Source organism: Hyperoodon ampullatus, assembly GCF_949752795.1.
Source record: "Hyperoodon ampullatus genome assembly, chromosome: 1".
NCBI classification, from domain to species: domain Eukaryota; kingdom Metazoa; phylum Chordata; class Mammalia; order Artiodactyla; family Ziphiidae; genus Hyperoodon; species Hyperoodon ampullatus.
Window position 1 is genome coordinate 108,471,694 of NC_136914.1, and position 22,077 is coordinate 108,493,770.

At 38.3% G+C, this 22,077-nt stretch overlaps 1 protein-coding gene across 3 annotated transcripts in view; it reads left to right on the plus strand.

Moving 5' to 3' along the window:
- JMJD1C (jumonji domain containing 1C) overlaps positions 1–22,077 on the plus strand; it is a gene marked incomplete at its 5' end in the record, with an annotated part of 271,806 nt that overhangs the window by 27,183 nt on the left and 222,546 nt on the right. The gene's annotated exons all lie outside the window — the stretch shown is intronic.

The following is a 22,077-nucleotide window of genomic DNA, read 5'->3' on the forward strand; positions in this document are numbered from 1 at the left end:
TCTGGTGGTTCTTTTCTTTCTGAGAGTTAGTTGGTCACTGGGTTACTAAATGGTAGTCTGTACAAACTGTGTGAAAGCTGCATCTACTGTTGTTTGGTGGATACTCAGAAAATGCATTTTAATTTTAATAATAAAGTAGAAACTTTTACAGAAAAAATGTAAGTTGAATCATATGAGGTATTACAAAGGCAAATGTGATTGCTTGGATGATTATTTGTCTGCTTATACTTTCTTACTGGTTTAAATAACACTGCTTTAATTAGTAGTAGACATCTTTAAGATCTTATCGATAAATTCTGATAGTTTATCTGTAATGTGCCCACATTTCTGTTTGTCTGTACTGTGTAGATTAATATTGCTTTCTTATTTCACTGTCACCTTAAGTGAAATCATTGCATTTCATTCCCTTCCTTTACTTATGTCTAGCTGGAAGTAGTACCATCCTTCTTGTGATTTGTGAAAAAATAACAAACTTGTTATTTATGTTTAATTTGGCTACTCCTTAAGTATCTTTAATGCTCTTTAACACCCCCATCTCCCCCATTTTTTCTCTAAAAGCCTGAAATTTCAGTAGTATATTGAGGTTGCTTCTTTTTCCTATTTCCTTTTTTTTTCTTATTGAAGTATAGTTGATTTATAATATAGTGTTAGTTTCAGAATTATATTTCATTGTAGGTTATTACAAGCTGTTGGGTATAATTGCCTGTGCTATACAGTAAATCCTTCTTGCTTATCTATTTTATGTATAGCAGTTTGTATCTGTTTATCCCATACTCCTAATTTAGTCCTCCCCCTCCCTCTCCCCCTCCCTCTTCCCCTCCCCTTTGGTAATCATAAGTTTGTTTTCCCTGTCTGTGAGTCTGTTTCTGTTCTGTATATATGTTTTAGAGTCCACATATAAGTGATATCATACAGTATTTGTTTTTCTTTGGGTGACATTGCACTAAGCATAATGTTCTTTAGGTTCACCATGTTGCTACACATGGCAATATTTCATTCCTTTTTATGGCTGATTAATATTCTATTGTTTATATACACCAAATTTTCTTAATTCTGTCATCTGTTGATGGGCAGTTGTGTTATTGCCATGTTTTGGCTATTGTACATAGTGCTGCTGTGAACATTGGGGTGCATATATCTTTTCAAATTACAGTTTTCATTTTTCCCATATTTATACCTAGGAGTGGAAGTGCTGGATTACATAGTAATTTTATTTTTAGTTTTTTTAAGGGACTTCCATACTATTTGCCATAGTGGCTGCACCAATTTACATTCCCACCAACAATGTAGTAGTTCCCTTTTCTGCACATCCTCTCCTGTATTTATTATTGGTAGACTTTTTGATGATAGTCATTCTGACCAGTGTGAGGTGATACTTCATTGTGGTTTTGATCTGCATTTCTCTAATAATTAGCAGTGTTTAACATCTTTTCACGTACCCGTTAGCCATCTGTATGTCTTCTTTCGAAAAATGTCTATTTAGGTCTTCTGCCCATTTTCTGATTAAGTTGTTTGATTTTTTTTGATACTGAGTTGTATGAGCTTTCTTGTATATTTTGGATAGTAACATCTTGTCAGTCACATCATTTGCAAATATTTTCTCCCATTCTGTAGGTTGTTTTTTTTTGTTTTGTTGATGGTTTCCTTTGCTGTGCAAACACTTTTAAGTTTGATTAGGTCCCATTTGTTTATTTTTGCTTTTATTTTTTTTGCCTTGGGAGACTGATGTAAGAAGATACTGCCATGATTTATGTCACAGAATGTTTCATGTGTTTTTTTTTTTTTTTTTCTTTTTTTTTTGCGGTACGCAGGCCTCTCACTGTTGTGGCCTCTCCCGTTGCGGAGCACAGGCTCCGGACATGCAGGCTCAGCGGCCATGGCTCGCAGGCCCAGCCGCTCTGCGGCATGCGGGATCTTCCTGGACCAGGGCACAAACCCGTGTCCCCTGCTTCGGCAGGCGGGCTCTCAACCACTGCGCCACCAGGGAAGCCCCACGTGTGTTCTTTTATATGAGTTTTATGGTGTTGTGTCTTAGATTTAGATCTTTAAACCATTTTGAGTTTATTTTTGTATGGTGTGAGGGAATACACTAATTTCATTGTTTTACATGTAGCTGTACAGATTTCCCAACACCCTTTGTTGAAGAGACTGTCTTTTCTCCATTGTATATTCTTGCCTCCTTTGTTGAAGATTAATTGACCGTAGGTACGTGGGTTTATTTCTGGGCTCTCTGTTCTGTTCCATTGATATATGTGTCTGTTTTTTGTGCGGATACCATGCTGTTTTGATTACTATAGCTTTTTAGTGTAGTCCAAAGTCTGAGAGGGTTATCCCTCCAGCTTTGTTCTTTTTTCTCAGAATTGCTCTGGCAATTCTGGGTCTTCTGTGGTTCCACATAAAACTTAAGAAGATTTGTTCTAGTTCTGTGAGAAATGTCATGGGTAGTTTGATTGGGATTGCATTAAATCTTTAGATGCTTTGGGTAGTATGACCATTTTAACAGTATTAATTCTTCCAATCCAAGAGCAAGGGATGTCTTTATGTTTCTTTGAATCATCTTTAATTTCCTTTATCAGTGTTTTATAGTTTTTAGAGTATACGTCTTTCACCTCCTTGGTTAAGTTTATTCCTAGTTGTTTTTTTTTTCTTTGACAATTTTATTATTTATTTATTTTTTGTTTGTTTGTTTGGCCATATCTTGCAGCTTGCAGGATCTTAGTTCCCTGACCAGGGATTGAACCCATGCCCCCTGCAGTAGAAGCACGGAGTCCTAACCACTGGATGCCAGGGAATTCCCTGATGTGATTTTAAATGGAGTTGCTTTTTTTTTTTTTACTTTCTATTTCTGATATTTCATTACTAGTGTGTAGAAATGCAATAGATTTCTGTATATTAATCTTGTATTTTGCTACCTTGCTAAAATCATTTATGCTAATAGTTTTTGTGTGGAAACTTTAGGGTTCTCAGTATAGAAGATCATGTCATCTGCAAATCGTGACAGTTTTACCTCTTCCCTTCCAGTTTGGATACTTTTTATTTCTTTTTCTTGTCTGACTGCTGTGGCTGGGACTACCAAAAGTATGTTGAATAGAAGTGGTGAGAGTGGGCATCCTTGTCTTGTTCCTGAATTTAGCAGGAAGGCTTTCAGCTTTTCACTGTTGAGTATTGTGCTGGCTTGTCATAAATGGCTTTTATTGGGACTTCTCTGGTGGTGCAGTGGTTAAGAATCCGCCTGCCAATGCAAGGGACATGGGTTCAATCCCTGGTCTGGGAAGATCCCACATGCCATGGAGCAGCTAAGCCCGTGCACCGCAAGTACTGAGCCTGCTCTCTGGAGCCCACTAGCCACAACTACTGAAGTCCACATGCCTAGAGCCCATGCTCCGCAACAAGAGAAGCCACTGCAACAAGAAGCCCGCACACTGCAACGAAGAGTAGCCTCCGCTCACCACAACTAGAGAAAGCCTGCGTGCAGCAATGAAGACCCAAAGCAGCCAAAGAAATAATAAATAAATGGTTTTTATTATGTTGAGATGTGTTCCCTCTATACCACTTAGAGTTTTTATCATGAATGGATGTTGAACTTAGTCAAATGCTTTTTTTTGCGTCTTTTGAGATGATCATTTGGTTTTTGTCTTTCCTTTGGTTAATGTGGTGTATTACATTGATCGATTTGCCTATGTTGAACCATCCTTGTGACGTGTCCATTGACGTTTAAAGTAATTATTGACAGATATGTACTTATCACCATTCTAATCCTTGTTTTACAGGTTTTTGTGATAGTTCTATGTTCATTTCTTTTTTTGTTTTTCGTTTTGTGGTTTGATGATTTTCTTTTGTAGTGTGCTTAAGTTCCTTTCTTTTTGGTTTCTGTGAATCTGTTGTATGTTATTGATTTGTGGTTACTTGGAGTTCATGTATATTGACCCATAACTGTATCTGCTTTAAACTGATAGTCATTCAGATTCAAACACATTCAAAAAAAAAAATCTACATTTTTTTACTCCCCTCCCCCACATTTTGTGATTTTGAAGTCCTCTTTTACATCTTCATGTTTATCCTTTTACTGTTCATTGTAGGTATGATTGTTTTTACAATTTTTTACTTGTTTTTTTAATCAGTGTACTGCCTTTTTTTTTCCCTGGCTGCATTGGGTCTTCATTGCTACGCACGGGCTTTCTCTAGTTGTGGCGAGTGGGGGCTACTCTTTGTTGCGGTGCACGGGCTTCTCATTGCTGTGACTTCTCTTGCTGTGGAGCACGGGCTCAGCAGCTGCAAGGCATGTGGGATCTTCCTGGACCAGGGATCAAACCCATGTCCCCTGCATTGGCGGGTGGGTTCTTAACCACTGCGGCACCAGGGAAGTCCCTGTACTGCCTTATTTAACTGATGGTCAAGCCTTAGTGTACATTTGCCTTTCCTATTGTGATTTTTTTCTCTCCTATAGATTCTTTGCCTCTTTTCCATTTAGAGAAGACCCTTTAACATTTCTTTTAGGGTAGGTTGCTGAATTCTTTTAGTTTTTGCTTGTCTGAAAAATTCTTTCTCTTTCTATTCTAGATGATAATCTTGCCAGGTAGAATATCCTAGGTTGCATGTTTTTCCCTTTCAGGACTTTGAATACATCATGCTGTTCCCTTCTGGCCTGCAGAGTTTCTGCAGAGAAATCAGCTGATAGCCTTGTAGTGGTTTCCTTGTAAAAGACTCTTGGTTTTTTCTCTTGCTGGCTTTAGAATCCTTTCTTTTGCCATTTTAAGTACAGTATGTCTTGGTGTGAGTCTGCTTGGGTTCATTGGGACCCTCTTTGTTTTCTGTACCTGTATATCTGTTTTCTTCTTTAGATTTAGGATGTTTTCAGCAGTATTTTTTTTTTTTAATTTCAGTTTTTCCTAATTTTTTAAAAATTCTTTTCTTTTTTTTTTTTAAACCCCACATTTGTTTATTTATTTATTTTTTTGGCTGTCTTGGGTCTTCGTTTCTGTGCGAGGGCTTTCTCCAGTTGTGGCAAGCGGGGGCCACTCTTCATCGCGGTGCACGGGCCTCTCACCATCGCGGCCTCTCGTTGCGGAGCACAGGCTCCAGACGCGCAGGCTCAGCAGTTGTGGCTCACGGGCCTAGTTGCTCCGTGGCATGTGGGATCTTCCCAGACCAGGGCTCGAACCCGTGTCCCCTGCATTAGCAGGCAGATTCTCAACCACTGCGCCACCAGGGAAGCCCTCAGCCGTAATTTATTAAAATACTTTTTTTTTTTTTTTTTTTGGTGGTACGCGGACCTCTCACTGTTGTGGCCTCTTCCGTTGCGGAGCACAGGCTCTGGACGCACAGGCTCAGCGGCCATGGCTCACGGGCCCAGCTGCTCTGTGGCATGTGGGATCCTCCCAGACCGGGGCACGAACCCGTGTCCCCTGCATCGGCAGGCAGACTCCCAACCACTGCGCCACCAGGGAAGCCCTAAAATACATTTTTGATCCTCTTCTCTCACTTTTCTCTTTCTGTATCCCCTATTATGTGTTGGTTTGCACATTTTATATTATCCCATAAATGTCATATGTTGCTTTCACTTTTTCCCCTTCTCTTTCTGTCTGCTGTTCTGATTGGATGTTTCCATTATTCTGTTTCCCAGATCACGTATTCATTCTTTGCTTCGATTTTGTCAGCATTTCATTGCTCTTGGATTGCTTTTTATCTCAGATATTGAATCACCTGTTTTTGATTGCTTCATCTTTATAGTTTTTAGTTCCTTGTTACATTGATTTGCATTCGTATCAATAATCTTTAATTATCAGTTTTATTACCACCTTTTGAAGTAGGAGTCTGATAGACTGGTGAGTTCTGTTTCATTATTTGTTCTTTCAGGGGATTTCTCTTGCTTTTTTAATCAGGAGTAGTTCCTCTGCCTTTTCATCTTACTTAACTTTCTCTGTCTCTATAAATCTAGGAGAAGCAGTTATCTATTGTGGTCTTGAGGGGGTGTTTTTATGTGGGAGTGTCCCTGTGTAGACTGTGTCCAGTATTTTTGGTGTACATGTTTCCTCAGGATGTGTTGGCCATTATTACTTTGATAGGGTGTCTGGTTGGTGTCAGAGGATCTAAAGCCTGTTCAGGGTATGAGGTGGGACTTCTCTGTTCCCTGGCTGTTGTGGCCCTGTCCAGGTGGTTTATTTTCCCAAGTTGTCAGAGTAGAAGCCCTGAGGTTTGGGCTTGATAAGTTTCTGTTCCCCTTCATTGCATGCCCTGTCCCACAGGAGGGGATTGCTGAAGCAAGTGCATCCCATGCACTCACAGAGGACTAGTGTGCCACCTGTGTAGGAGTCTCCAGCTTGACACAGGCACAGCCCCAAATCACATCTCTTCTCCTGTCATATTCGTCCCAGATCTGCTGCAGGGTTGTGGCGTGGAGTGTGTGGAGCTGGAGGTGGAGCATTTACTATGCTGGGGCTGGGGCTTGAGGTGTTGTGGCTGCAGGAATTGAGGTGGCCACACTGCTGCCAGAGATCTGGGCTGCCTCTGTGACAGTCTTTTCCCAGGACCTGTCTGCCCTAGGTCCAGTACCAAGCTGTGGGCTGGAGTGGGAGGGGCCAGAGTATCTGCAGAGCTGGGATAGGAACCATAGCATGTTCCTGGGGTGCTGACTGAGTGCTGACAATGGCTGCTGCTGTTGTCCTACCCAGACCACACCCAAGCGGGGCACCCCCCTCCATCTGTCTCTGTACTATAGCTAAATAGACATTTTGCCCAGGACCCAGGCAGCCTAGATCTCGTGCCAAGCTGTTGTGTGGAGTGAGCAGGGCTGGGACATTTGCCCCATCGGGAACAGGGAGTGTGGTGAGACAGCAGACAGCTGTGAAAAGCTCTCTTCGCCCTGATTGTTAGCAAGCCAGCACATATACACTTTTCGAAAGTAGAGTCTGTGCTTCTCCAGCCCTTCTGTCTGTCACAGGGGTTCTCCCAGCACTCACGGGGGCCTGTCTCCTCATTGCAGGACCCTGAGGCTGGGACGCCCGTCTGTGGCTTCACCCTCTTGCTCCCCAGGATGAGGGTCTGCCTTGCAGACCTTCTCTTCCTTTCAGATCCCTTTCAAGGGTGGGAGTCCCGACACTATGCTTTTTTTCTGTCCTACCCAGTTACGTGGAAATCTTTCTTCCAGCTTTGTTTGTGTAGGAGTTCTGCCAGTTTCTGGTCAGTTTTTTGTGAGAATTGTTCCACATATAGATGTATTTTTGATGTGTTTCTCCGGGGAGGTGAGCTTCATGTCCTCCTACTCCGCCATTTTCATCCCTCTCTATTTCCTCTTTCATAAATAATAATATCTCACAAAGCTGTGTTTTCATAGAGGAACATAAAAGTATTCAGGAGTTACAGATAAAAATATCTAAAAGTTTTGGCTTTGAATCTAGAACTTAAGATTTTTACCAGATTGGGTGTCTGTTTAGAGAGTACTTAAGCATTTTGACACCACTCTTCAAGTCATTCTCACTCTGTATTAGAGAGTCACTAAGAAGGGCTTTGTGAGTCAGTAAAATATTCCAAAACTTAGAACTCCATATGAATCCTCAGGAATTAGAAATTTCTCTTCCTCCAGGTTTTTTTGTTCTCCATTTTTTTGGACATTTACGGTTTATTTTTTATCCTGTAAACTCTCCATATTAAAGTTTGATTTTGTCTCTCTTCTATTTATTTGATTTAGTCAGTTATTCCCTCCCAGTATTCATGTTTTCAATCTATTAAAAATGTTTCTTTTCTCAAAAAAATTTAATAATAAATCAAAGGTAGCAGCTATTAAGTAGCGATTTTGTCCATTTTAGTGAATGAAAGTGAACCTGACCAAAATAGCAATGTGTTATATATTGGCGCTTATAAAGAAACAACAAATATATTAATATATGAAAGGCACTGTGGTAGATAATAAGTGTAAAGTATAAATGTTGAATGATTAAAGATACTGGTCAGGAAATGATTTATACCCCTTGCAAATACTTGAATCAAATGTTCGGAAGTAAATTTTTTTTTTTTTTTAATAAATTTTATTTATTTATTTTTGGCTGCGTTGGTTCTTCGTTGCTGCGTGAGGCCTTCTCATTGCAGTAGCTTCTCTTGTTGCAGAGCATGGGCTCTAGGCGCGTGGGCTTCAGTAGTTGTGGCTCGTGGGCTCTAGAGCGCAGGCTCAGTAGTTGTGGCACACGGGCTTAGCTGCTCTGTGGCATGTGGGATCTTCCCGGACCAGGGCTCAAACCTGTGTCGCCTGCATTGGCAGGCAGATTCTTAACCACTGTGCCACCAGGGAAGCCCGGAAGTAAATATTTTTGTCCAGGCTGAGTGTGTCACAGAGGATATGAGATTTTAATTGATATTTCAAAGATTATGGTATTGGTATAGGGAGCAGTGTGAGCAGAATGTTTTAGGCAAAAGGGATTATGAGAGCCAGAGGCAAAGGTAAGAGAGAGGAAGGACTTTTTAATACTAGAAGTAGATTAGTTGGTCTCTGTGAAGAGGTAGTATAGCTTTGAAGATTTGAACGATGAATTTATGGAGTTTCTTGAATGCTAGCCTAAGGAATTTAGACTGTTAGAAAAAGGGAACTCTCAAGGGATTGCACAGAGGTCTACAATTATTATAGTGTGTGTTTTAGGGAAAGGAATCTGGAGATGTTGAGTTTTAAAAGGGGGTCAGAAAAGAAAATAGAAAACCTTAGTTGTTACACTGCAGTTCAGATTGCTTAAGCAGAAATAATCAACAGTCTTTTTGACAGCATTCAGTTTGCAGTCTCTGGGCATGGTTTACATGGACTTAAATGGGCATGTATGACTAGGTTACAGTATTTTCCCTCTCTTATATTGTTCATTTCTTAGAAATGCAAATGCTTCATATGCTGCTTTTCCCAATCTTTTCTCAGTGTGAACACAAATATGTGTACACACATTTCTATTTTGTATTGTCTTGTATTGCATTTGAATTGGGTGAACATTTGTTTTTCAGTCCTTCAGGTTTACCTTTCTCATCCCTTTTCCTACTATTCTTAAATAATCCTCTTTAAGATACAGTTAAGAAAATTTTCAGTGAAAAAAGATGAAAATTTTTTGGTTTGTGCTTTTTTTTGATCTAAGAATGTTTAGCAGCTTTGTTGAGCTATACCTGAGATACAATAAACTGTACATATTTAAATGACATATATAAAGATACACGATTCCAAGATAAAACTAACGTAATCAAGAAAATAAACACATCTTGATTCATATACATCTGTATGTACTCATACACACACAGAGTGGAATATTATTATTCAGCCTTAAAAACAAATGAAATTTTGCCATTTGCAGCAATGTGGATGGACCTAGAGAATATTATGCTTAGTGAAATAAGTCAGACAAAGATTAATACTGTATATCATTTATATGTGAAATCTAAAAAATAAAAGGAATGTATATAGCACAACAGAAATAGACTCACAGATTTAGAAAACAAACTATTGATTAACAGTGAGGAGAGAGATAGGGAGAGGGACAAGATAAGGTTATGGAATTAAAAGATACAAACTTCTATGTATAAAATAGATAAGTAACAGGGGTATAGTACAACACGGAATTATAGCCATTATCTTGTAATAACTTTTAATGGGAGTGTAATCTGTAAAAATACTGAATCACTGTGCTGTACACCCGAAACTAATATAATATTGTTATGTTAACTATACTTCAATTAAAAAAAAAGAAAAAAAACACCTCATAATCCCCAAAATTTCTCTGGAATCTCTTTGTAAATCTCCACTCCCACCCTGCAATCTCAGGAAACTACTCACTTCTTTTTGTCACTATAGACAAGTTTGCATTTTCCAGAATTTTGCTCAAATATAATCATATAGTATATGTTCTGTTTTGTCTGGCTTCTTTTCTTAGCATAATTATTTTGAGATACATCCATATTGTTATGTGGATCATTAGTTCATTTAAAGTTGCTATGGAAATATGCTTTCATTTTTCTTGGAAAAAACTCCCTAGCATTAGAATGTCTAGGTCGTATGGTAGTTATATGTTTAACTCTTTAAGACAGTGCCAGACTTTTCTATGTACCAACACCATTAACTGTCTTATTCTAAGTGTGATTTGAGATTTTCTGAGCCATCTTGATTACTCAAAGCTGGGCTTCCTACCGTGAAAGAGGTGATTTCATTCCGGGTTACTCTTCTGGGATACAGCCTTTTAGAGTTCTAACTCACTTAAGGGGTAACCATGGTCCTTACTTTTCATGGGCCCTAGATTTGGACTTCATTAGATACAGCGGGGGGAGGGCATCAAGTAAGTATATTGCTTGGCTTTTCAACCTTAGGACAGAAGTAACTGACAGTGCTTTATTTATCTCTGTGTTTTTCACCTCTTCAAGTTCTTGGCTTAATTTTTCCTTTGTATCTTGTGACCCTTGGCTTTTAAAAACCTAAACTTGAAATATATTTTATCTAGATTTTTAATTGTCACAGCAATGGTAATGATGGTGGTATGAATTATATAGGAAGCAGAAACTCCTACATGGTGTTGATATTTTGATTATTTGTTTGCATATGTGTCCTTCAGGTAGAGGTAGCTTGTATTGTTTGTAACACAGCTCCTGGTAGTGTCTGATACATTAGTACATAGAAAATATTGAGTGGCTTTAGCAAGGCTTTAAAACATATTATGTAGACAGACGTTCCCTTGAGCCATCAAAGAAAAATGAGAGTAAAAGACAAATGATTTTCTTTCTTGTAAAACCTTCAGTACAGATCTTAATAAATTTGTATGTTATGCTCTTGGCAGTGGAAGATCATGGAGAGATTTGTGAACAACGTTTAGAGCTTTTTAAGTGTTGTTAATGGGAGATTAATTGGAAAACAGTGTGCAGTATAGATTAGATATTTTGTCAGGATGCATGTTACAGGTATCCTTTAGTATGGTAATTTTGTGTGGTCGGCAAACCAGTAGCATCAGCATTACCTGGAAACTTGTTACCTTTCTGTGATGATATTCTTGTAAAATATTTAATGTAGTCTCAATCTTAGGCTTTCTTTGGAGTTAAATTGTAAATCTGTATAAAGCAATGAAGGTTATTAGAGCAAAATAACAATCATAATAGTTGAGTTCATTGAAAAATAAAAACTTGTCTGTATTACACAGGAAAGTGATGTGGTTCTTATTTGACAATAACCTGGCTTATTTCAGTTGACTAACTGAAGTATTGGATTGTTTAAGACCCAACTTTTTTTAGTGATAGTCTGGGTAGAAGTAAGTTCTCTATTTTTCATTGTTTGGAAGGAAGTAATTTACGTCTATAATATGATGGAAGTTCCTTAGTATATGGTGTAATCACAGGTAAAGTTTTATGATCCATCTATTTTCTAGTAGCTTTAGCATATTTTTATATGAGAGAAGATCCTATACCATATAAAAATGTTGACATTAAGTTTTTTTTAAAAAGCTTCCAATAGTCACTTGATCATTTAAACATCGGTCACTAATTTTCTGAGAGCCTTTTGACAAAGTGTTTCAAACTGAGATTTAAAACTGTCCATTCATTATTGGGCAGGCTTGTATAAAAAGGCACATTCCTTATATTTATCATCATTTTGTAGATTTAGTGTGTTTATCAAAATTTTGGCATCAGTTTGAGTAATTAACACTAGTGTGGTACTTTGAAAGGAAAAGTAACTTTTAAATTTGGCTTTAATATTTCTGCTCTTAAAAAACTGAAGACCCGGGCTTCCCTGGTGGCGCAGTGGTTGAGAGTCCGCCTGCCGATGCAGGGGACACGGGTTCGTGCCCTGGTCCGGGAAGATCCCACATGCCGCGGAGCGGCTGGGCTCGTGAGCCATGGCCGCTGAGCCTGCGCGTCCGGAGCCTTTGCTCCGCAACAGGAGAGGCCACAACAGTGAGAGGCCCCCGTACCGCAAAACAAAAACAAAAACAAGAACTGAAGACCCAGTATAGGAGTACCTCATCTATACATGTGCATTGAGAATGCTTCTTATGACATTTAACTATTATTCTTTGGTGATCTGTTGTGTTTCATTACTCGTTTAAATGATCAAGTTCCCAAAGTTGTAGCATATAGAATGTGTTTAAGATGACTTGGGTCAAAAGTTTTTCAGAGTAGGTGACATCAGTCTCTATGATCATAGAAAAATCTGAATGTTTCTATGACAAATTTAGTTTCAACATTATATCTTTTTATAAACTCAGTCATCTACTAATGTGAATTTGTTACAAAATGAATCACTCAATTAAGTGACCTATTACAATTTTCATATTTATAAAAAAATAATAGCTATAAATATTTATTGTTATGTTACAATTATCCCTAAAATTTCATTTGGACATATAGCACCTCTGTGGAGTGTGAAATTAAAAAATCAATTATGTATTTTTAACCAAATTGAATGTAGAGTTTTTTTTTGTTTTTTTTTTTCTGCGGTACGCGGGCCTCTCACTGTTGTGGCCGCTCCCGTTGCGGAGCACAGGCTCTGGACGCGCAGGCCCAGCGGCCATGGCTCACGGGCCCAGCCGCTCTGCGGCATGTGGGATCCTCCCGGACCGGGGCACGAACCCGTGTCCCCTGCATCAGCAGGCGGACTCTCAACCACTGTGCCACAGGGAAGCCCCGAATGTAGAGTTTTATATACATATTTCATGAATATAATAAACATTTTAGAATAAAATGCAAATAGAATTTTACAATAATTTTAAATGTATGAAATCTGTGATAAGAAAGGGATAGACTTTGCTACAAGTTATTATTACAAAGCTAAGGTTATGTTTCATTACTTATGTAAAATAGTGTTCTGTGTTTAGCTTCTTATAGGGCTAGGAGAATTGTGTAGTTCTATTGATTGGTTTCATGCATTGGAAATCTGACCTTTAACAGATGTTTGAGAAATTGCCAGCACAGCATGATCAGCCAAGTAGACAGTTTTCCCCCTGTTACTTGACAGGCCTTTAGTGGTTTAGTAACAGGCCAAGGAAATTTTAAACTTTTTTTCATAATATCAAAAGCTTTCTAAAATATTAAGAACACATTGGAAAATATTGACAGAATGAGGTATGTTATTTTTCTCCAATCATGGATTACAGTTCAGGTAATTTAAAAATGTGTTCGTTTATTTCAGGAAAAAAACAAAACAAGAAAATCCTATCTGTTGAGTGAATAAGATTTTACTTTTTTTATTTAAAAATTTGCCTATGAAATTAATTGTCATTAAGGATTAAAGCATGTTTCTTTTGCCTTGGTCATATTATTCCTTGTGCAGTTTAAACATTGCACATTTCTCTTATTTTAGTGTTCTTATTTGATTGTTAGTATCTTTCAAAAAATATAGAATTTTTAAATAGAGATTAAATGTGTCACTGAATAGTTATCATATCTGGAACTCCTAACTAGGAGCAGGATGCTGCATAAATGTGTGTTAAGCCTGTTGTCTGAAGGACAGCCTTTTTTAGAGTGTGTAAGAGATCCAGCTGTGTAGTGTGGGGGTTTGGCATGAACACTCTAAGCTCTGTTTTCTTCAGTTACATCCTTTGAGTGTGTAGGAAGGGGGAAAAGGAATACTATAATGTTTGGGAATCAAGTGTTGAATTGATAGTACCAGCAGTTGCCAGAGTGGATCTTTTCCTTGCAGGTGCTGCTGTTCCATAGGGCATTATAGTTGTTTTTTGTTGTGTCAGATTTGGAAAATAGATTTTATTTTAAGGAAAGTTGAAGAAATATAATCTTACATGTAGTTCTATTTTTTGGTTTTGTAACAATTGTGTATTCCTTAAGATTATATACTGAACTAGTTCTTTAAAATAAAGGATTACAATTTGTGATGAGTTGGTATACACTTACATTTCACCTTAAAAAAATAAAAAGGCTTTTTAAAAAGTCATCAGGTATTCTAAGAATAACTATGCTAAACCAAAACTTGAAAAAACAAAACATCTGTGCTATAGTTTTTCTGAATCCACATGAACCAAACTTAATGGCCAATACCAATTGAACTGCAAGTGAAAGCCAATTTTTTATGTTTGTATATAAAAGCTTTAAAGAAAACAAAATAGATAATTATTTCTCCAGTAATGTTATCAAATTACAGTAACTTTTCATATTGGTGCTTTCTGATAAAAGTCACATATGAAATTTTATTAGGTGGGGAAAGTTATTAGTAAGCTGGTAGCTTTAAAAAATATGTATATGGATAGGACACTAAAACTTATAAGTAAAATTCTAATGAAGCTTATCTTCATTATGCCTGTGATATTATATATACTGATACTAAAGTTTTGGTGAAGTCACTTTATATGTAGAAAAATTACGTTTTTAAGTGAGATATGGTAAGTAACCATGTTCTTACTCATATCCATACTGCTACATTTACTCATTTTCAAAACCATTGAAATGGAGTTGTGTCTTAAAAAGAGGGGATTAGGTTGCAGTGTGGGCAGCAGCAGGGGAAAATGCATCTAATCAAATTCACTCCTAAAGCCTTTTGGGGAAAACTAAGCTGTTGTTTTTCAATTCATCCAACACAGCTGGCTTTTTTTCTTTCAATGTCGGAATAATTTTTTTTTTGTATATTTGATAAAGTGTTTTTTCTTTTCATTTGTATCCTTCTTGTATCTCTAAATACTAGAATCACACTCATCTTTTGGGGAGGGTGGTCATATTATAAGAGCCATGCAGAAGCTGTGAGGAAGGTTTGAGCACCTAACCTTAGGTGATCTGGTTAGCCTTGAGATCTTTAAACTGAAAATTCTAAATCAGAAAATACAACACACAGTCATGCGCTTTTTTAAATAATTAATTAATTAATTAATTAATTAATTAATTATGGCTGCATTGGTTCTTTGTTGCTGTGCGCGGGCTTTCTTCTTAGTTGCAGCGAGTGGGGGCTCCTCTTTGTTGTGGTGCTCAGGCCTCTCATTTAAGGTGGCTTCTTTTGTTGCGGAGCATGGGCTCTAGGTGCACGGGCTTCAGTAGTTGTGGCATGCGGGCTCTAGAGTGCAGGCTCAGTAGTTGTGGTGCACGGGCTTAGTTGCTCCGCAGCATGTGGGATCTTCGCGGACCAGGGCTCGAACCCGTGTCCCCTGCATTGGCAGGCGGATTCTTAACCACTGCACCACCAGGGAAGCCCTCGTGTGCTTCTTAAAATTAAAACAAAGAACTCTTCAATAAGAAAGTTCAGTAGATAAGGTTTTCTTAATTATTAATAATTTTAAAACATATAGTATTCAGCGTACATTTTAAGAAGTCTAAATATCTTTGTAAAAGTGTGAACTTTTCAGTCTTTCAGTATTTATTGATCACTCTTTACTCAGGTTCTCTCTCAGATTTGGATAGAATCAGTCAATCTTTTATTTTTCTTCATTGATCTGGGATTTACCGGTTTTGTAATTTTGAAATTCTCTAATTTTCATCACAGATATTTGTGACTGTCTTCTAATTCACCTTTTAATCTGACTTGAGGGACAAAAGTTAAATGCTTGCAAAAGTTAAAAGAATTGCTTTATTTAGATTTCTTTATTTAGATTATCTCTCTGTCTCATGTGCGTACACACAGACACATACACACACACAACACATATACAGGGCCTCTGCCATTATCTTACCTCCTGATTTCTTTCTTTGTCTCCTAGCAAAACAACAAAAAAAATAGTTCAACCTAAGGCAGCTGTGAAGGGCCTTTTTCCCACCAGAAAGGAGTTTAACCAACTATTTTACTAATTAGTCTAAGTATTTGCTCCTTCCCAATAGTTGCCACTGTTTACATAAAAATTTCCTGCAATATGAGGTTATGTCTATTCTGTTACTCTCTCCTCAGGAAAACCATTCTTAAAAATCTATACATATTAAGCTAGAATATGTCATATTTTTAAGATGTTATTAAACAGAGGTAAGTTTACTTCATCGCTAAATTATATATTTAAGATGGCAAAACACAAATAAAATAATCTATTTCGGTATTTAACACCAGACCTGTTACAGTCCAAATAATTCTGTGACATCAGAATATTGAAGAATGCTTGTCTTTGACCTATTTTCGCATTATCTCTTTAAGATAAATACATAAACACATGTATTGAAAGATGAGAGTAAGTATTTGGAAATGATATGTCTTTTAGTCTGTCTGATTAAAATGGTTTAAGTCTTAAGATAGCTCTGAACTAGTCAGTCTTTCAATAATTATTTAGCAACTATTTTGTGATTATTTTGATGTTTCTGCTCTGTGTTGTGGTCTTATCCTTATTTCTTTTAATTAAACCATGTTGTACAGAATATATTCTGTTCTTCTTACTGAACCCAGCTTGGGTCTGCTCACCTGCTCTTCAGCAAGCCAATCCACTGACACTGGGTCATGGTAAAGGAAAGTTCAGTGTTTATTCCAGGGCACCAAGCAAGCAGAAACAAGCAGCTCATGCTCAAAAGACCTGAACTCCCCAATGGCTTTCAGGGAAGGGTCTTTTAAGGCAACATTTAGAATGAGGGTTGCAGCCTGTGGACTTTCTTCCGATTGGTTTATGGTGAGATAGCAGGGTGTTGTTTTGGGAATCTTAACCATCAACCTTCTGGTTCTAACCAGTCTGGGTCAAATTGTTTTGTATATCCCTTGAGGAGGAACTAAGATTCTGTTTTACCTCTGAACTGTTGTTTCAGCTATCATCATTTTTCTTGCTTGACAGCTTTTCCTTTGTTTCTTCATTTGTCTCTTTCCTAATTAGTAACTGCTTGAGACTGCTCTTTGGAACTCGGGAACGCCTAGAAGACTAAGACCTTTTTTTTTTTTTTTTTTTTTTTTTTTTACAAACAAGAAACAGGGATCACGGAGGGGCTTTTGTACCTGGTGGGGGGACCCTGAAGGGTCCTGCTTGGTTTCATTTCCCCTTTTTCTTTGATACTCCTCAATCCTGAGGGGAGCAGGGGCAGGAGAAGAAAGGGGATAAAGTTTTGGATAGAGAGGTTAATCATAATCTCGGCAGGGAAACTCAGGTTTTGGAAGACTCAGTTTCATTCTTTGATCTTTAAAAAAATACATTTTTATCTATTCATATGACTACCACCAAGATCAAAATACAGAATAGAATGTCTCCAAGACATTACACTTACCTTAGTACCCCTTCCTCATGCTGAAACTCAGCCTTTGCCAGGCAAAGGGGGACACAGTGGGCTATTGCCCTCAAAACTTTGTGTCCCAACCTGGGGGATTTGGTGATGAGTTTTATAGCAATGGTTCAAGGGGTGGGGTGGCTGATAAGGATCAGGGTATGTGCAGGGCCTGCATTCATTCCTTTAATCTGGCCTCAGGTGGTCTCCTGGTGAGCTTCTGTCATTCTCACGGTTATCAAAAGTAGTTAACATCTTCCATTTGTTGGGCATTTTAGTTTTACATAAGAGCTCAAAGATACTGTTATGTGTATCCCTTGAGGTGGAACCAGGACCCTGCCCCAAGGCTGCACTATTGTTTCTTGACTGCTTCTCCCTTGTTTTTGCATCTTTAGCAACTGTTTGAACCTGCCCTTTGGAACTCAGGGAAGGTCATGGAGGCTGAAGCCTATTCCCTACAAACAAGAAATGGGGGCCACAGAAAGGCTTCCAAGCCTCAGAGCCCCACAGGGTCCTGCTTGGTTTCACTCCCAGTTTATACTGCTTCTCTATTCCGCTTATCCAATTTCTGTCCCAATAGATAGTGTTTTGGTGATATATTAATGCAGCCCTGGGAAACTAATTCATTCATTAATGTTATTGCATCTACCAGAAATTTATTCTTTTTATTGCCATGAAATATTTCATTGCGCGAATACATCACTATTGAGCTCTTCTCCAAATACAGGTATTTGGGTTGTTCCCAGGTTTTTTGGCTTTTGTATAAAGTTGTATTCACTTGGAAGTTTTGGCTATTCTCATGGGTGTGTAATAGTATCTAACTGTAATTTTAATTTGAATTTCATTGGTGAGTAATTTGTTGAGTACCTTTTCATATGCTTATTGGCTGTTTGGATATATATCCTCTTTTTTGAAGTCCCTGATCAAGTCTTATGCAACTGGATTGTCTTTTTCTTTTTGATTAGTAGGAGGTCTTTATGGATGTATATGAGTCATTGACAGCAGGATTTGGGACTAGAGTGAGACAAGTGAGGTACTTAGGGTACAAATTTAAAGAGGCATTCACTCTTGGGGTTGAGTTCCCTCTGCTGCTGGATTGCTTTTCCCCTAAAGCATTCCTGTGGTTCAAAGCATTCCTGTGGTTCACTTTCTAATTCAACACTCTATTCAAATGTTGCCTCATTAGAAAGGCTGTGATATCTAAAATAGCACCCCAATCCTCTGTCATTCTATCATCCTAGATACCTCTGTTTTTCTTCATAGCACTTATCACCAACTGACATATACTTATGTGTATACTTTTTATTTTTGGTTTATTGCCCTCCAAAAGAAAATATGCTCTGTAAGAGTTGGGGCTTTCTATTTTTCCCCTGCTGTTTTACCAACTTACTAGAGCAGTGTTTGGCCTCAATAAATATTTATTAAATATTAATAAAATAATGAAGTTGAGAGGAGCAAGTATCTGAATAAAAGGTGAGTTCCATTTTAGACATGTTAAATATGTATATGGGATTGATACAGATAAGAGATTGAACTAGGTCAGGGATCAGCAAACATTTCCTTTAAAGGACCAAATAGTAAACATTTTATGCTTTGTGGACCTTATGGACTATGTCACAGCCAGTCAACCCTGATATCAAAGTGAGAAAGCATCCGTGGACAATGCATACATTAATGAGGGTGGCTGTGTTTCAATAAAAACTTACGAACAAAAACAGGTGATTGGGGACGTCCCTGGTGGTGCAGTGGTTAGGAATCTGCCTGATAATACAGGGGAAAACGGGTTCGAGCCCTGGTTTGGGAAGATCCCACATGCCGCAGAGCAACCAAGCCAGTGCGCCACAACGACTGAGCCTGCGTGCCACAACTGCTGAAGCCGGCACGCCTAAAGCCCGTGCTCCACAATAAGAGAAACCACCACAGTGAGAAGCTTGCACACCACAACGAAGAGTAGCCCCTGCTCACTGCAACTAGAGAAAGCCCTTGTGCAGCAACGAAGACCCAATGCAGCCAAAAATATAAAACAAACAAACAAATAAATAAATAAAACAGGTGATTGGCTTATGGGCTGTATTTGCTGACCCTTGGAATACGTAATAGAGACCTATGAATGTGAGATGTAGGAGCTTCATCTTGATTCACAAGGTAGTCATGCATATTTTACGTTATTAAAGTGAGATGATGAAAGGAACTGTTCTAAGAAAATTAGTCTGGTGGTATTAGGTAAGCTGGAGAAAAAATGTGATGGGAGGTGTTACTGACCTCAGGTTCAGCTGCTCGCAAGCCAGTACTTGAGCGAAAAGCATTGGTTGGAAAGGAAAGGTTGCTTTATTCAGGAGGCTCACAGCCTGGGGAGATGGCAAACTCACGTCCAAAAACCAACTCTGAAGATTCAGCTCAACAATGAAAGTTTTTAAAGGAAGAATCATGGGTTGGGGTGGGGGCGTGCAGGGAGGTGGGGATCAGAGTCTTAGTTGTCTTCCACTGTGTGCAGACTTTTTTCTGATTAGTTGGTGGTGAGGTAACAGGGTGGTGTTCCAGGAATCTTGTGCTCAGTCTGAAGTTACCATCCTCCACCTGGGTGGGGGCCTTAGTTCCTGCAGAAGAGCTCAAAGGTATCATTATGTATATTCCTTGAGGAGGAATCAGGACTCTGCTTTATTGCTGCACTAGTTTCTTTACTGCTCCTCCTTTGTTTCTGCATTGCCTCTCTTCCCTGATTAGCAATTGTTTGAATCTGCCCTTTGGAACTCACGGAAGGTCAAGGAGGCTGAATGAAGCCTATTTCCTACTGACAGGAAACTGGGACAAGGAAAGGATTTGTACCCAGGAGGGCCCTACAGGGTCTTGCTCTGTTTCAGAGGCAGGGAAAACAGTTACGAAACAGGCTTATATAAAGCTTACTTTATGTGAGGCACTGTACTTCCTTTGCCTCTCTCTTTTTTTTTTTTATCAGATTATGTTCCTGAATTCCATGTCTTGGTTTATTCTCTTGTATTGGTGGAATATATCCTACAGTAATTTCTTTAAAAAGACTGCCTGTTTGGACATTTTTTAATGGCTTGTTCATCTCAAAGTATTTGTATTCCACCCTCAAACTTGACTCACATCTGACTGGATATAAAATTCTGGATTAGAGAGTTCTGAAAGCATTGATATAATATCTTCCAGATTCTGATGTTGCTTTTGACAAGTCATATCATTCTGCTTTCTTTTTTTTTAATTTGTGGTGTGTGGGCCTCTCACTGTTGTGGCCTCTCCCGTTGCGGAGCACAGGCTCCGGACGCGCAGGCTCAGTGGCCATGGCTCATGGGGCATGGGCCCAGCCGCTCCGCGGCATATGGGATCTTCCCGGACCAGGGCACGAACCCGCATCCCCTGCATCGGCAGGCGGACCCTCAACCACTGCGCCACCAGGGAAGCCCCATTCTGCTTTTTTATTCTTTTACAAGAAAGAAGTGTGTAGAATCTTCTCTTTTGTTTGTGCTTGGGAATTTCACAGTAACATTTCTAGATGTACATGCCTTTTCATCTGTGTGCGTAGCTCTTCAAGAGTTGCTTTTCAATATGGGAATTTGGGAGTTTCAGTTCTGAGAAATTTTCTTGAATTGTTTCCTTAATTCCCTCTTTTCTGAATTATTTTTTTCTTTTATGGAACTTTTGTGTTGGGATATGGGACCATACTGGTCCTCTTTCTACCATATCTTTTCTTTGCCTATGTTCTTTTTGTTCTATGAGTAGGAAAAATTTTCAACTTTATAGTCTAAACTTTTTGTTGTGTTTTTCATTTCTGCTCTCTTAATTTATTTTCCTTAAACTTTTTTGATCTCCGAGTGGTTATTTTAAAATAACCATTTAAAATTGTTATTTCTCTCTGTGTTTTAATTATGTTATGTTGTTTCTATTATATTATTGAGACTATTAATATTAGTTTTTGCGTGATTTTTTCCTTCTTTGTTTTCTTCTCCCTTCAGAGTCTTGTTTTCTTCTAGTCACTTTTTTCTCTGTGTAATTTAGTCTCTAGGTTTTATATTCGATGTTTTCCCCGCATGAAATACTTGATGATTCTTTTTGACTACTCATACTTAATAGCATAACAATTAAAAAGCACTTTGGGAACTCTGAGCATGTGGGCAGGGTTTGTTGACCGTAGCCCTGCCTGTTTGGAGATCAGGCCACGTCCTTGGGGAATACCTAATGTCTGTGTATTTGGGTGTCTTTTATCTTAAACTGGTCAGGTTTCCCATAGAAGTAAACCAGTCTTTTTCCCTGGCTCTCAAAAGTTAAACACTTTGAGGTAAAAAAAGAGTGGGAGTGGGAGGGATGGGGTTGGTTTTCAACATATTTCATTATGTATACTGTAACTTCATCATCCTATTTCAGTAATAATCTCATATTATTTTATAAATAATACAAAGTAATATGGTCCTTGATCCAGAGACCCCCTGATAACCTTTTTCTAAAAACTCTTTTTCTGCCAAAGTGGGAGAGGAGACAGTTGCTAAGCTAGAGCCAGGGAGAGATCTGTGGGTCTGACTGTTGCTTAAATAGACTAATGTAATTCTTCCTATTAGCCCTACTTTACCCTCAACCAATTTTTGACCCTTTGGGGGCTTCTCTGCTGTAAATTGGAGTGTTTATCAGCTTTCCCAAATTCTGGCTTTACCTTAAGCTAAGCCTCTTTTATTTCATGAAGTCAGCTATCACTTCTATTGCTGTTGTTTTAATATTAGTTGATTCTACCCATTTTCCAATCTGTTGAAATTGTTTTGAAACTTCATGTTATCATCCAGCATGTTAATTATTATTCTTAAATTTGAATCCTATTGAGTCATCTGTCTTGATTAAAGTATGAGGATAGAGCCCTGTGGATTACTTTTGAAGACATTCAATTTTACTCTAGTTCTTGGTAAATAATGTAAATTATGGTGATTAATCCAGCTATGAGTACCTGGTTGTGCTGTATTATTTATTAAT